The sequence below is a fragment of the Mirounga leonina genome, unplaced genomic scaffold (assembly GCF_011800145.1).
Source record: "Mirounga leonina isolate KUSES-001 unplaced genomic scaffold, KU_Mleo_1.0 Mir_150, whole genome shotgun sequence".
Classification (NCBI taxonomy): Eukaryota; Metazoa; Chordata; class Mammalia; order Carnivora; family Phocidae; genus Mirounga; species Mirounga leonina.
Window position 1 is genome coordinate 10,768,609 of NW_023270374.1, and position 15,538 is coordinate 10,784,146.

The window sequence follows — 15,538 nt, forward strand, 5'->3', positions numbered from 1 at the left end:
TTGCCTACCTTCCCTAAATGATGGAATCAAGTCACTGTCATACAAGTTCTTCCCTCTCTCCTCCTAACATTCTCTCTTTTCCCACCACCAGCCCACTCTGCTACCTCCTCCATTCCCCCGGGAAAGCAGGAGTTAAGGGAGAATCGTAGAAGAGGATATTTATAAAGTTCTCTGTATGATTATCTAAACTTGATTAGGGCAGCTAAAAGAAGTGTCACTGTGTATATGTGGCTACTTTTCTTTGCAAAAAAAAAAAAAAAAAAACCCTCCCCATAAATAAGAGAAAAGTGGGATTTTGAGAGGGGAGAATGTCTTTGGCTCAAAATATTACACATAATGGATCTGAGATAACTGTGAGCAGAGTGACATGAGCTGGCAACAGAAATGTCTTGATTTCAAGTATTGCTAAATTCTGTGTAACTTGGGATACAGTAACTAAACTTCTAAACCACTTGTTCATTCATTAACTCATTACTTCATTCATTAAACAGTCATACATCAAATATTTATTGAGGACTTATGTGCCAGAAAGTTCTAGGCATTAGGGATACACTAATGAAACAAGACATGCAAAGTCCTGATTCTCACAGAACCTAAATCTGGAGAGGTGATGGGGCCAGGGAGACATATAATAAATATGTAGGCAGATAATAAACATGAGGAGGTAGCTTCTGAGCTGACAACTGAATGATAACAAGAGACCAGCTAGTTAAAGATGTAGGAGGGAAGAGTATCCAGGCAGAGTGAATGTGAAATACCTACTCCCTGAGGAAGGTTACAGCTCGGTATGTACCTGAAACAGAAAGCCAGCCAGTGTGACTGCAGCTGAGAGAGTCACAGCAGAAAGGTGGGGGATGAGCGCTGGGGGAATACGAAAGAACAGGCACGTAGATAGCTGGGTTCTTGCAGGCAGGGAGAAGCAGTGTGTATTTTGCTCTAAGAGCAATGGTTTTCCAGGAGAGGGTTTTAGTCAGGGGGGGTAATGTGATCTGATTTATGCATTTTAATTATTATTTTGGATGCTGCATAGAGAATGAACAATTAATTCAGAGGCCATTTTACACACAATCCCCAGTAAAACTGAGCCCCAGTTACCCGTATCTTTATTCTACTCATTAAAATAACATTTTGGGGGGTCCTTCCCCTCACTCCTATTTCCTAAAATTATCAAGTAAATATCATATCCAAGTCATTGTTTTTGGAGAAATCCAAACTAGGATACCAAATAATGCCCCCAAATATCTCAATACTCATGTGAGCTCTCTTACATAGTGGAGCAGAATTTCCAACAACCATCCCAATGATCAATTCCAGAGTGGAATGAGAGTGGGAAGAAGATTGGGGGTGGGGGAGGTGAGGGAGAAGACTTACCATGAGTAAGAGGAACTCTTAAGTTAACACCATGGCCAAGACACCCTGAGCCTTTCTGACTAGACCCACAGTCACACAGACACTTCCATAAGAAATATGTACCAAATGTCTGTGACATTATTATCTGATTCAAAATTTTGACAGAATTCAGTTAAAAACTGAACATGTTGAGACAGGCACTGGCACAAAGCCCCAACCTAGTCAGATGTACCTCTTGATTTACTGCAGATGGGCACCAAGTCATTTTGCCAATTTGGATGTTCCCAATAAGGTTTCATAAACAGATCTGTTCTCCAACAATATCTGCCTTCAGTAAAAAGTGGAACAAAATAAGAAATGTGATTTAATTCACACACACAAACATACACCAAGGCCACCAGTCACATTTAGTTACTTTAGTAAAGTACTAAAGTACTTTATTTAGTATTCAGCCCCAGTTACTTTAGCTTTTGTTCAAAGTTCAAAATAATCCATCATCAACATTATTATTATGCTATTTTACTACTAAAGGACCTGTATTTAACCATTTTAATACCTATCTATAAAGATAAACTTTCACATATGTTTTCTGTATCTTCGATTCTCATACACTTTTCTTTTTCTTCCTCAAGTATAAAATGAAACAAAGTGCAATTCTCATCTGTTCATGCTATAAATTTGTCTTCATTCTTCTGTAACCAATGAAATTCTCCACTGGAGACATGAAAGTTTAAAAGTATCAGGTAGTTAAATTCCAATAATGTTAATGGATAGTGCATTTTTAAGCAATGACAATGGTAACAGACATATGTTTTATATTAAATGGTAAGTACCAAAAGTCCATGTTGCATATATATATGTTGTTGTTGGGTATCATGGTAAGGTTCTATTTTATGAGATCTCTGTGAAACTATAGGCAATTTCTCCGAATGACAAATAGTTCAAAGATTTTACTTCTAAGAGTTGCAATGTCCCAGCTTGTATTTTATGTAGCCATGTTTCTCTCCAATACTCAAGGGGGTTATTTCTATAAGATTTAAACTATTTCATATGTCCTAATAAGTAAACACTATTCCATAAACAAAAGTAGTTATATTACTACTAACCTTAATACTTTCTATCTACAAAGATATATATGCTTAAAGAATTAATGAATTCCCACAAATTCAATTCTAAAATATCTTCTTGGGATTCAGTATGACAAGTTCAGTTCCTTATGCTTAAGCCTCTTGTTACAAATTATTTGAGCACTACCTGGCCATTCAATCCAAGGAATGTGAGGGTCTTGGTAAAGCCATGGCACCTAAAGGAGGATTCTGGGGAGACCTCAGTGCATAATTAATTCCACCTTGCTTCTCCTTCATTATTTATTCAAGAGTTTGATGACTATTAAGCCACAGCTTTCCAGATATCTAATCAAAGAAATGACCAAGTATTTGACAAGACTGCTTGTAAAATAAGAAAGTAACCCTTATAGGAGGAAGAGCAAGATGGTGGAGGAATAGGAGACCTAAATTTCATATGGTCCCAGGAATTCAGCTAGATAGGTATCAAACCATTCTCAACACCTACAAACTCAACAGGAGATCAGAGAAAAGACTAGCAACAGCTCTATGAACAGAAAAGCGACCACTTTCTGGAGGCAGGGACCCAAAAAGCAGCAGATCTGGGAAGACACCCCTTCCTCCCCAGGGAGGAGTGGCAGAGGAGTGCACCACAGGAATCTGCTGGGTGTCAAGACTCCAAACGGGGTTGTGTGCCAGAGACAGAAATACTCCATCACAGGCCGGGTGAGCATGGAGTGAGGCCAGACACCGGGGAGACAGGAGCGATTGACTGCTTTTCTCTGGGGGGCTCACTGAGGAGTGGGACCCCGAGTTCTTGGCTCCTCTGGGGCAGAGACTGGGAGGCTGCCATTTTAATTTTAATTTTCATCCTCCAAAGCTGTATGGATATCTCTGGGGAACAAAAGCTACCGAGAGCAAATCTGAGCAGATTACTTAGCCTGGCCCCTGGCAAGGGCTGTGCAATTCCACCTCAGGCAAAGACATTTGGGAATCACTGAAACAGGCCCCTACCCCAGATGATCAGCAAGAACAGCCAGCCAAGACCAAGTTTACCAATCAATGAGAATGGCAGAACTCCAGCACTAGGTGAACACAGCACATAGAATTCATGGCTTTTTTCCACCATGATTCTTTAGTCTTTCAAAGTTAATTTTTTAAATTTTCTTAATTTTTTTCTTTTTCTATATTTTTAAAAATGTTTCTTTTTCCTTTTTCAACCAACATCTTATCAATCTTTTTTCTAAATCTTTTTGAATTTTCATTTTTAGAGTCATATTCTATCCCTTCATTGTAGTTAACCTTACTTTTTGTATATATATGTTTTTCACTTTTTAAAATTTTGGGATACAGTTTCTTCTAACAGACCAAAATATATCGTAAATCTCTAGTGTATGGCTTTGTTCTAGTATCCTGCTTGATCACTTTTTCTCCCTTTTTTTTTTTTCAATTTTTCTTCTTCCTTTTTTCAACCAACTTCCTATCGTATCAATTCCTTTTATAAAATCTATTATAATTTTCATCTTTACATTCATATTCCATCCCTTCATTGTATTTACCCTTATTTTTGTACATATATGTTTTTCTTTCTTTAACATTTTGGGAGGCAGTTTCTTCTAACACACCAAAATACACCCAAAATCTAGTATGTGGCTCTAATCTGTTCACCAGCCTGATTATATTGTTCACCCCCCCGCCCATTTTTCCCCCCGGTTTCAGGTCTACTCTGGTTTGTTTAGTGTATATTTTTCTGGGGTTGTTGTTACCCTTTTAGTATTTTGTTCTCTCATTCATCTATTCTCCTCTGGACAAAATGAAAGATGGAAAAACTCACCTCAAAAAAAAAAAAAAATAGAGACACTACTGACTGCCAGGGACCTAATCAATACGGACATTAGTAAGATGTGGGAACTAGAGTTCAGAATTATGATTATCAAGATACTAGCTGGGCTTGAAAAAGCATGGAAGATACAAGAGAATCCCTTTCTAGAGAAATAAAAGAACTAAAATCTAACCAAGTCAAAATCAAAAAGGTTATTTAATGAGGTGCAATAAAAAATGGAGGCTCTGCTAGGATAAATGAGGAAGAAGAGAGAATTAGTGATAAAGAAGACCAAATGATAGAGAATAAAGAAGCTGAGAAAAAGAGAGATAAACAACTACAGGATCATGAGGGCAAAATCTGAGAGATAAGTGATACCATAATATCAAACAATATTAGAATAATTGGGACCCCAGAAGAAGAAGAAGGAGAGAGGGGTGCAGAAGGTATATTGAAGCAAATTATAGCAGAGAACTTCCCTAATTTGGGGAAGGAAACAGGCATCAAAATCCAGGAGGCAGAGAGAACGCCCCTCAAAGTCAATAAAAATAGGTCAACACCCCGACATCTGATATTAAAACTTATGAGTCTCAGACACAAAGAGAGATTCCTGAAAGCAGCTTGGGACAAAAGATATGTAACTTACAATGGTAAAAATATTAGATTGGCAGAAGACCTATCCACAGAGACCTGGAAGGCCAGAAAGGACTGGCATGATATATTCAGAGTAATATGAAAAAAATATGCAGCCAAGAATACAATATCCAGCTAGGCTGTCAATGAAAATAGAAGGAGAGATAAAAAGCTTCCAGGACAAACAAAAACTAAAAGAATTTGCAAACACCAAACCAGCCTTACAAGAAATATTGAAAGGGGTCCTCTAAGCAAAGAGAGAGCCTAAAAGAAACATAGATCAGAAAGGAACACAGACAATATAAAGTAACAGTCACCTTACAGGCAATACAATGGCACTAAATTCCTATCTTTCAATAGTTACCCTGAATGTAAATGGACTCAATGCCCCAATCAAAAGACACAGGCTATCGGATTGGATTAAGAAACAACACCCATCAATATGCTGTCTGGAAGAGACTCATTTAGACCCAAAGACACCCCCAGATTGAAAGTGAGGGGGTGGAAAACCATTTACCATGGTAATGGACATCAAAAGAAAGCTGGGGTGGCAATGCTTATATCAGACAAATTAGATTTTAAACCAAAGACTATAATAAGAGATGAGGAAGAACACTATATCCTACTTAAAGGGTCTATAAGATCTAAAAATTGTAAATATCTATGCCGCTAACATAGGAACAGCTAACTATATAAGCCAATTAATAATAAAAACAAAGAAACACATCAACTACAATAAAATTATAGTAGGGTCTTTAACACCCCCCTCATGGAAATGGACAGATCATCAAAGCAAAAGAACAAGGAAATAAAGGCTTTAGGTGACACACTGGACCAAACGGACTTCACAGATATATTCAGAATATTCCACCCCAAAGCAACAGAATACACATTCTTCTCTAGTACCCATGGAACATTCTCCAGATTCTATCACATCCTAGGTCACAAATTAGGTCTCAACCGGTACCAAAAGAATACGATCATTCCCTGCATATTTTCAGACTACAGTGCTCTGAAGCTAGAAATCAATCACAAGAGGAAAGTCAGAAAGAACTCAAATACATGGAGGCTAAAGAGAACCCTACTATGTGCTATGGTGAACTCTGTGAATTGTTAAGACTGATGAATCAAACAACTCTATCTCTGAAACAAATAATACATTATATGTATTAAAAAAAAAAAAGACAATAGGAAGGGAAAAATGAAGGGGGCAAAATTGGAGGGGGAGACAAACCATGAGAGACTATGGACTCGGAGAAACAAACTAAGGGTTTTAGAGGGGTGGGGGGGTGAGGGGATGGGTTAGCCCAGTGATGGGTATTAAGGAGGACACGTATTGCATGGAGCACTGGGTGTTATAAGCAAACAATGAATAATCGAACAATACATCAAAAACTAATGATGTAATGTATGGTGACTAACATAATAAAATAAAATTAATAAGAAAAAAAGAGCATCCTACAAAAGAATGAATGGGTCAACCAGGAAATTAAAGACGAATTAAAAAAATTCATGGAAACCAATGAAAATGAAAACACAACTGTTCAAAATCTTTGGGATGCAGCAAAGGCAGTCCTAAGAGGAAAGGATATAGCAATACAAGCCTTTCTCAAGAAACAAGAAAAGTCTCAAATACACAACCTAACCCTATACCTAAAGGAGCTGGAGAAAGAACAACAAATAAAGCCTAAACCCAGCAGGAGAAGAGAAATAATAAATATCAGAGCAGAAATCAATGAAATGGAAACCAAAAGAACAGTAGAACAGATCAATGAAACTAGGAGCTGGTTCTTTGAAAGAATTAACAAGATTGATAAACCCCTGGCCAGACTTATCAAGAAGAAAAGAGAAACAATCCAAATAAATAAAATCATGAATGAAAGAGGAGAGATCACAACCAATACCAAAGAAATACAAACAATTATAATAAAATATTATGAGCAACTCTATGCCAGCAAATTAGGTAATCTGGAAGAAATGGATGCATTCCTAGAGACGTATCAACTACCAAAACTGAGCCAGGAAGAAATAGAAAACCTGAACAGACCTATACCCACTAAGGAAATTGAAGTAGTAATAAAAAATCTCCCAAGAAACAAGAGCCCAGGACCAGACGGCTTCCCAGGGGAATTCTACCAAACATTTCAAGAAGAATTAATACCTATTCTTCAGAAACTGTTCCAAAAAACCGAAATGGAAGGAAAACTTCCAAACTCACTTTATAAGGCCAGCATTACCTTGATCCCAAAACCAGACAAAGACCCCATCAAAAAGGAGAACTACAGACCAATATCCCTGATGAACATGGATGCAAAAATTCTCACCAAAATACTAGCCAATAGGATCCAACAGTACATTAAAAGGATTATTCACCACGACCACGTGGGATTTATTCCTGGTCTGCAAGGTTGGTTCACTGTGATACAATACATTAATAAAAGAAAAAACAAAAACCATATGATCCTCCCAATAGATGCAGAAAAAGCATTTGACAAAGTACAGCATCCTTTCTTGATCAAAACTCTTCACAGTGTACGGATAGAGGGTACACACCTCAATATCATAAAAGCCATCCATGAAAAACCCACAGCGAATATCATTCTCAATGGGGAAAAACTGAGAGCTTTGACCCTAAAGTCAGACACATGGCAGGGATGTCCACTATAACCACTGCTATTCAACATAGTATTAGAAATCTTAGCCTCAGCAATCAGACAACAAAAAGAAATAAAAGGCATCCAAATCGGCATAGAAGAAGTCAAACTCTCACTCTTTGCAGATGATATGATACTTTATGTGGAAAACCCAAAAGACTCCACCCCAAAACTGCTAGAACTCATACAGGAATTCAGTCTAGTGGCAGGATATAAAATCAATCAACAAAAATCATTTTGATTTCTATACTCCAACAACAAGACAAAAGAAAGAGAAATTAAGTTGATCCCATTTACAATTGCACCCCAAAGCATAAAATAAGTAGAAATAAATCTAACCAAAGAGGCAAAGGATCTGTACTCAGAAAACTATAAAATACTCATGAAAGAAATTGAGGAAGACACAAAGAAATGGAAAAACGTTCCATGCTCATGGATTGGAAGAACAAATATTGTGAAAATGTCTATGCTACCTAGAGCAATCTACACATTCAATGCAATCCCTATCAAAATACCATCCACTTTTTCAAAGAAATGGAACAAATAATCCTAAAATTTGTATGGAACCAGAAAAGACCCCGAATAGCCAGAGGAATGTTGAGAAAGAAAAGCAAAGCTGACGGCATCACAATTCCGGACTTCCAGCTCTATTACAAAGCTGTCATCATCAAGAGAGTATGGTACTGGCACAAAAACAGACACAGAGATCAATGGAACAGAATAGAGAGCCCAGAAATGGACCTTCAACTCTATGGTCAACTCATCTTTGACAAAGCAGGAAAAAATGTCCAATGGGAAAAAGACAGTCTCTTCAACAAATGGTGCTGGAAAATTGGACAGCCACATGCAGAAGAATGAAACTGGACCATTTCCTTACACCACACAAAAAATAGACTCCAAATGGTTGAAAGACCTCAATGTGAGACAGGAGTCCATCAAAATCCTAAAGGAGAACACAGGCAGCAACCTCTTTGACCTCAGCCGCAGCAACTTCTTCCTAGAAACATCACCAAAGGAAAGGGAAGCAAGGGCAAAAATGAACTATTGGGACTTCATCAAGATAAAAAGCTTCTGCACAGCAAAAGAAACAGTCAACAAACCCAAAAGACAACCGACAGAATGGGAGAAGATATTTGCAAATGACATATCGATATAGGGCTAGTATCCAAAATCTATAAAGAACTCATCAAACTCAACACCAAAAGAACAAAAAAATCCAATCAAGAAATGGGCAGAAGACATGAACAGACATTTCTGCAAAGAAGACATCCAAGTGGCCAACAGACACATGAAAAATTGCTCAACATCGCTCAGCATCAGGGAAATCCAAATCAAAACCTCAATGAGATACCACCTAACACCAGTCAGGATGGCTAAAATTTACAAGTCAGGAAATGACAGATGTTGGAGGGGTTGTGGAGAAAGGGAAATCCTCCTACACTGTTGTTGGGAATGCAAGGTGGTGTAGCCACTCTGGAAAACAGTATGGAGGTTCCTCAAAAAGTTGAAAATAGAGCTGCCCTATGACCCAGCAATTGCCCTACTGGGTATTTACCCCAAAGATACAAATGTAGGGATCCAAAGGGGTACGTCACCCGATGTTTATAGCAGCAATGTCCACAATAGCCAAACTATGGAAAGAGCCAAGATGTCCATCGACAGATGAATGGATAAAGAAGAAGTGGTATATATATACAATGGAATATTATGCAGCCGTCAAAAGGAATGAAATCTTGCCATTTGCAACAACATGGATAAAACTGGAAGGTATTATGCTGAGTGAAATAAGTCAATCCGAGAAAGAAATGTATCATATGATCTCACTGATACAAAGAATTTGAGAAACAAGACAGTGGAGCATAGGGGAAGGGAGAAAAAATGGAACAAGATGAAACCAGAGAGGCAGCAAACATAAGAGGCTCTTAATCTCAGGAAACAAACTGAGGGTTGACGGAGTGGAGGGGGATGGGATGGATGGGGGGGCTGGGTGATGGATATTGGGGAGGGTAGGTACTCTGGTGAGCGCTGTGAATTGTGTAAGACTGATGAATCACAGACCTGTACCTCTGAAACAAATAATACGTTATATGTTTAAAAAAAGAAAAAGAAGAAGAAGGCAGTAGGAAGGGAAAAATGAAGGGGGGATAATTGGAGCGGGAGATGAACCATGAGAGACTACGGACTCTGAGAAATAATCTGAGGGTTTTAGAGGGGAGGGGGATGGGGGGATGGGTTAGCTCGGTGATGGGTATTAAGGAGGGCACGTATTGCATGAAGCACTGGGTGTTATAGATGGGACAGTACACCAAAAGCTAATGATGTAATGTATGGTGACTAACATAAAATAAATTAAAAAAAAATAAAACATATAAAGCATAAGAAAAAACAAAGTAACCCTAATAAATATGCCTGATTCAAGAGTAGAATGACTTCATCTTAAATTCTAAAGGGACCTTGGAGGTTCCTTTAATGCTCCACACCAATGTAACAGTACTCTGAGATAAAATCACTCATTTATTCCCTGTTTTATGTATTTCTAACTAAGAAGTACTCACTAGCTCCCAAAGGGGTATCATTCTATTTTTTGCAATCTGAAAAGAATATAAATCAGACTTAAAATGCTTCTATAAAGGAAATATTTCAACTAAAAACACTATCACAGGTTCTTTTTTTGCAAAGAACATAATGATTCTAGTGAAAGAGATATTTAACAGGAAAAAAGAGTTTAAACAATACGAGTTAAAAGTAAAAGAGAATTTCATATTGTGACCAGATGTTTAGATACAAGGGATGAATGCAACTTTGTTATTTTTATCCCCCTTCCATTCTCTTTTTCTTTTTCCAAGATCAAATGGTTTGCCACTGGGTCCACTGTAAACATAAAATAGCAGTCATTTAAATCATCTTCTTATAAATTTGTAAGAGTCTTAATAACCAAGAAATTATTTACAAATACATAATAAGTCATGTGACTGTTCGCCTTTTACAGATTAAATACATTTTCACATCTTTCTGTCCCTCCCACAAAACAAGAAGTATAGTGAGACATCACAAGCTCAGCGCACTTCTCCTTAATATGTACTACAAAGGCCTAATTCTGATATATCAACCAGACCCCAAACTTCAAGTCCACATCAATAATTCAGTACTCTGAGCAGTATATGCAGTAAATTTAAGCAGAGATGAAGTGGCTGACATTCTAAGAAAATACCAATGTCAACACGTGTCCAGGTCACCACATCTGAAGCATTCACTCTCTTAACCAAGAGGAAAGGCATTAGAAAAGAACAAAAGCAAACAAATGAAAAACCTACTAATGAAAACCAATTTGTCCAAATATTAAATGACTATAAAAGATCTCAAACACACAGTACTTGCATATATGTAATACTAAGTAACAGCTCTTAATACTGCATAAATTTTGCAGTGAAAAATTTTATTAGTTATAGAAGGATGCTTTGTGCCTCCTCTCAAAGCCATGCTTCTTATAAACCCTGAATCTTAAAATCATGATATGCACTACTGTTGTCCCTTAGAATAAGCAAGGGTTAGGCCCTTAGCAGGTACTAAGTGAATGTTCATTCAACAAAGAAATGAATGAGCACAGACTGAAATCATCATATAGTAAAGAAAAAAACCAAGAACTCATTGGAATGTGCGTACACAGTAAACATGGAGCATTGAGAGGAACCTTTAGTGAGAAAATTGAGGCACAGCTTTTATAAGGCCAGCTTTAGAAGAGGAAATCTGGGATGTAGAGATACAACACTTTCCACAGGACTTGTCACTCTTCCATGGCTTGAGTAAGTTCCTCAACCTTTCCCCCACACACCTGGCCCCTATGGGTTGGTGTCTCTGTATCTGGTGCTTATAGCCAGAGCTGGGGCAGATCATTTTACTAATCTGAGTCATTCAGTTTACCATTTACTGTGAGGATGAGAGCATATGGTAAACTATAAAACAACAGACAAAAATAAATAAATAAATAAATAAATAAATAAATAAATAAATAAATAAATAAATAAAATGTGTCACCTCTATTATCAATACTACCACTAGTAAAAATATTTGCTATATTAGTTTCCTAGGGTTGCTGTAACAAATCACCACAAACTTGATGGCTTAAAACAATAGAAATTTATTCTGTCACAGTTCTAGAGGCCAGGAGTCTGAAATCAAGATGTCAGCAGGGCTGTGCTCCTTCAGAAGGCTCTGGGAAAAATCCTTCCTTGCTTCATCCAGCTTTTGGTGACTCCAGGCATTCCTTCAGTTGGAGTGGCATCACTCCAACCTCTGTCTCTATCTTCACATGGTCTTCTCCTCTTTGTGTACCTGTCTTTCAAATCTCCCCCTGACTTTAACCCCACCCGAATCTAGGATGATCTCACCTTGAGATCCCTAACTTAATTACATTTGCAAAGACACTTTCTGCAAACAAGGTCACCTTCACAGGTTCCAGAGGACAAATCTTTTTTGTGGACACAACATTCAACTCACTACACCTTCCCATCCTTCCTGCTCCCACCTTCCCTGCCTTCAAAGTACAAATGGAAAATAAAATGATTTCCAGAGTTTTTCATATGCTTTTAGCTAACTGCTTTGTATTCTTGGGAAAATAAAAGGAGAAAATAACAAAAAAGCAACTGGAGAAAATACCTTGCCAGGCAAGTGTATGTAATGATTATTATATTATTAGCAACCTTTTGCTACTGGGATACACAAGTTTGTTTCACTAAAACATGATATTTGTAAGAGTTAAATGAAGCACAATCTGCTTGTTTGAACAATTATTCTCTTACATTGGATTTAATAATTAACATTCTGTTATATACGGAATAAATGAGAATATTAAACACACACTGAAAAACTGAAGATAAATTATATTTCAGTGCACTTAATCAGGTTGGAAGGTGGAAGGATACCAGTATTTAAACCAATGCTGTAACATCAAAATGTACTTAGCTAACTAGAGCTAATATTTTTAATGTGAGGTTTCAACACTTATGCTGCTCGGAGTAAGTATCAAAATAAATCCTGCAGGTGAGAACATCTATTTTTAGAGCTATTAAAATCAGTTTTCTTTTACCAGTATATCTAAGTATAACCAGTGTGCAGGGGAACAATTCACTATAATACATATTCAAATCACACAGTTCTTAAAATGACCCCTTTTGAAACCTAAGTAAAAAAAAAAAATATGGAAGTGCCTCCTTCTCCTTTTTGACAAGACAATCCCGATAGTTTTGCAGGCTCTCTGACATTTCTGCTCTTTATACTGTTGGACATAAAGGAATGTGGTAGTTGCTATTGATCCTCAGCCCATATCCCCCAAGCTTATCACTTCCAGAGACTTCTAATTTCTATTGATATCTTTGCCTGAGCTTCCCCATAAACTGCAAAAAGCCACATCAGAAGGGGCTTTTTGGGATATTAATATGCTCTCCTGAATTTCTCAACAGATAACTAACAAAAATTGGGGTATGAATACCCCAGTTCCCTTACTCCTCATGTAGGAAGACTCACAGTCTAATTCTACACCATTTTCTAAAATGTCCTTATGGAATTAAGCTTCCATCCCCCATAGCTGGGACTGGTTTCATATGCCATCCCTTCGGCTGCCTTCCCTTCCCCTCCCTGCTTTCCTGTATCACCTTCCACTCTTCCCTACCTTCCATATAAACTACTTGCACTCAACTCTTTTAGAGTTTGAGTCTAAGGTAATACAACCTAAAACAGAGAACAAGAAATAGCATTACCCTTCAAAATAAAAGAAAGAAAGAAAAACTTCTTTGCTTTAAAATGACCTCACAGGCTAATATTTCTGAAACTACTGCCACATGCTAAATATCAATGTACTAACATTAAAAATAAGAACTCAAAATTGTATAGGATGGAGGCAGGTACTGCTCACTAACAAAAATGCATGCTTTAGCCCCTTTTCCCCTCACTAGAATCCCAATTTCATTCAAGTGTTGAATGGCTACATGCCTCTGGGTAACTAAACTCCTCCAAAGGTCTAGGCAGCAAACCCTGATTAATCTAACCAATCATGTTCATTTAATTCCCATTTTCACTGACTGTTCAGGAATGAGCAGGAAATGTATTTCTGGTTGATGGGACCAGGCCAGAAGTTATAAAGCTTCTGAAAGTGTTTACCTCAATGTTTAAAGAGGACATAAAGAGGAGCCTTTACACACTGTGTAAGGAGGTGGTCTAGAAATTGTGGTAACCATATCATGAGCATGAAGTGACAAGCCTGAAGACAAATGTCAGCATGGTAAGGGTGGCAGGGCAGAAAAAGAAAAGGAGAATTAGATCTTTGATCTCTATGAACAACTGAATCAACTAAATATGAAACAGTCATATCTATGGAGCTGTGATGTGAGATAACAAATCTTATTCTTTAATCTTCTGGATCTCCTGTTACTTACAACCTAAAACCAAAGTGTGAGCAGTGTGCAAAATGCTTTCACATAGAGTATGTAAGCTCTCTAGATAAAGGCAACCTAGCTAGTAATTCCTGTAGTGGACTCTCAGCCACAACTGCATTGCATGTTCTTTCCTGAGCAGTCACTGAAAATGGAAGTGAATAAACATAATAGGTTACCAGGATGGAGCAAGATGGCATAGGAGTAGGAGACCTGGATTTTGTCTGGTCTCAGGAATTCAGCTGCATAGGGATCAAACCATTCTGAACACCTACAAACTCAACAGGAGATCAAAGAAAAGAATAGCAACCACTCTCTGAACAGAAAAGCGACCACTTTCTGGAAGGTAGGGCATGCGGAGAAGTGAATCCGAGGTGATATTTGGGAGGATAGACGGCGGGGGAGAGGGCCTCCGTCAGCCACTTCTGGCAAGTGATAGAGCCACGGAGCACAAAATGGGAACTTTTAGAAGTCTGCTCTGCTGAGGGACGTCAATCCTGTGGCTAAGCTGGGGGTGGAACCCTCATGGGACAGTGTGGTCTCAGGACATTCCGGGTCACAGAAAGTCCGGGGGTGCCTGAGTGCAGCAGAGCTCCCAGGTATCAGAGCAGGGAAGCTGGCTACAGAGACAGAGCCGAGGAGTGGGCTCTCACTCGGGGTTGCCATAAACCGTGATCTGAGGCATAGTCAGGCCACTGCTCCTCCAGCAGGGACCCAACAAGGGGCAGATCAGGGGAGACTCCACCCTCGCCCGGGAGGAGTGGCACGGGAGCGCACCACAGGGATCTGCTGGGTTTGGAGACTCCACACAGGGTCATGGGCCAGAGAAAGAAATGCTCGGTCACAGGCTGGGTGAGCACAGAGTGCGGCCAGAGACCAGGGAGACGGGAGTAAAAGACTGCTTTTCTCTGGGGGTGCACTGAGGAGTGGGGCCCTGAGTTCTTGGCTCCTCCGGGGCAGAGACTGGGAGGCTGCCATTTTCACTCTCATCCTCCAAAGCTGTACGGAAAGCTTGCAGGGAACAAAAGCTCCCAAGAGCAAAACCCGAGCAGATTACTTAGCCCGGACGGGGCAAGGGCGGGGCAATTCTGCCTTTGGCAAACACATTTCAGAACAACGGCAACAGGCCCCTCCCCCAGAAGATCAGCAAGAACAGCCAGCCAAGACCAAGTTTACCAATCAATGAGAACGGCAGAACTCCAGCACTAGAGGAATGCAGCACATAGAATTCATGGCTTTTTCCCCATGATTCTTTCGTCTTTCAAAGTTAATTTTTTTTAATTGGGTTTTTATTTGAATTTTTCTTTTTCCCTTTTGCAACAAACATCTTATCAATCCCTTTTTTAAAAAACATTTTTATTTTTCATTTTTAGAGTCATATTCTATCCCTTCATAGTAGTTACCCTTATTTTTGGCATATATATATGTTGTTCTCTCTTTAATTTTGAGATGCAGTTTCTTCTAACAGATCAAAATAAACCCTAAATCTCTAGTGTATGGCTTTGTTCTAGTCTCCTGCCTGATCACATTCTTTTTTTTCTTTTTTCTTAATCTTCTTCTTTCATTTTTCAAACTTATCAATTCCTT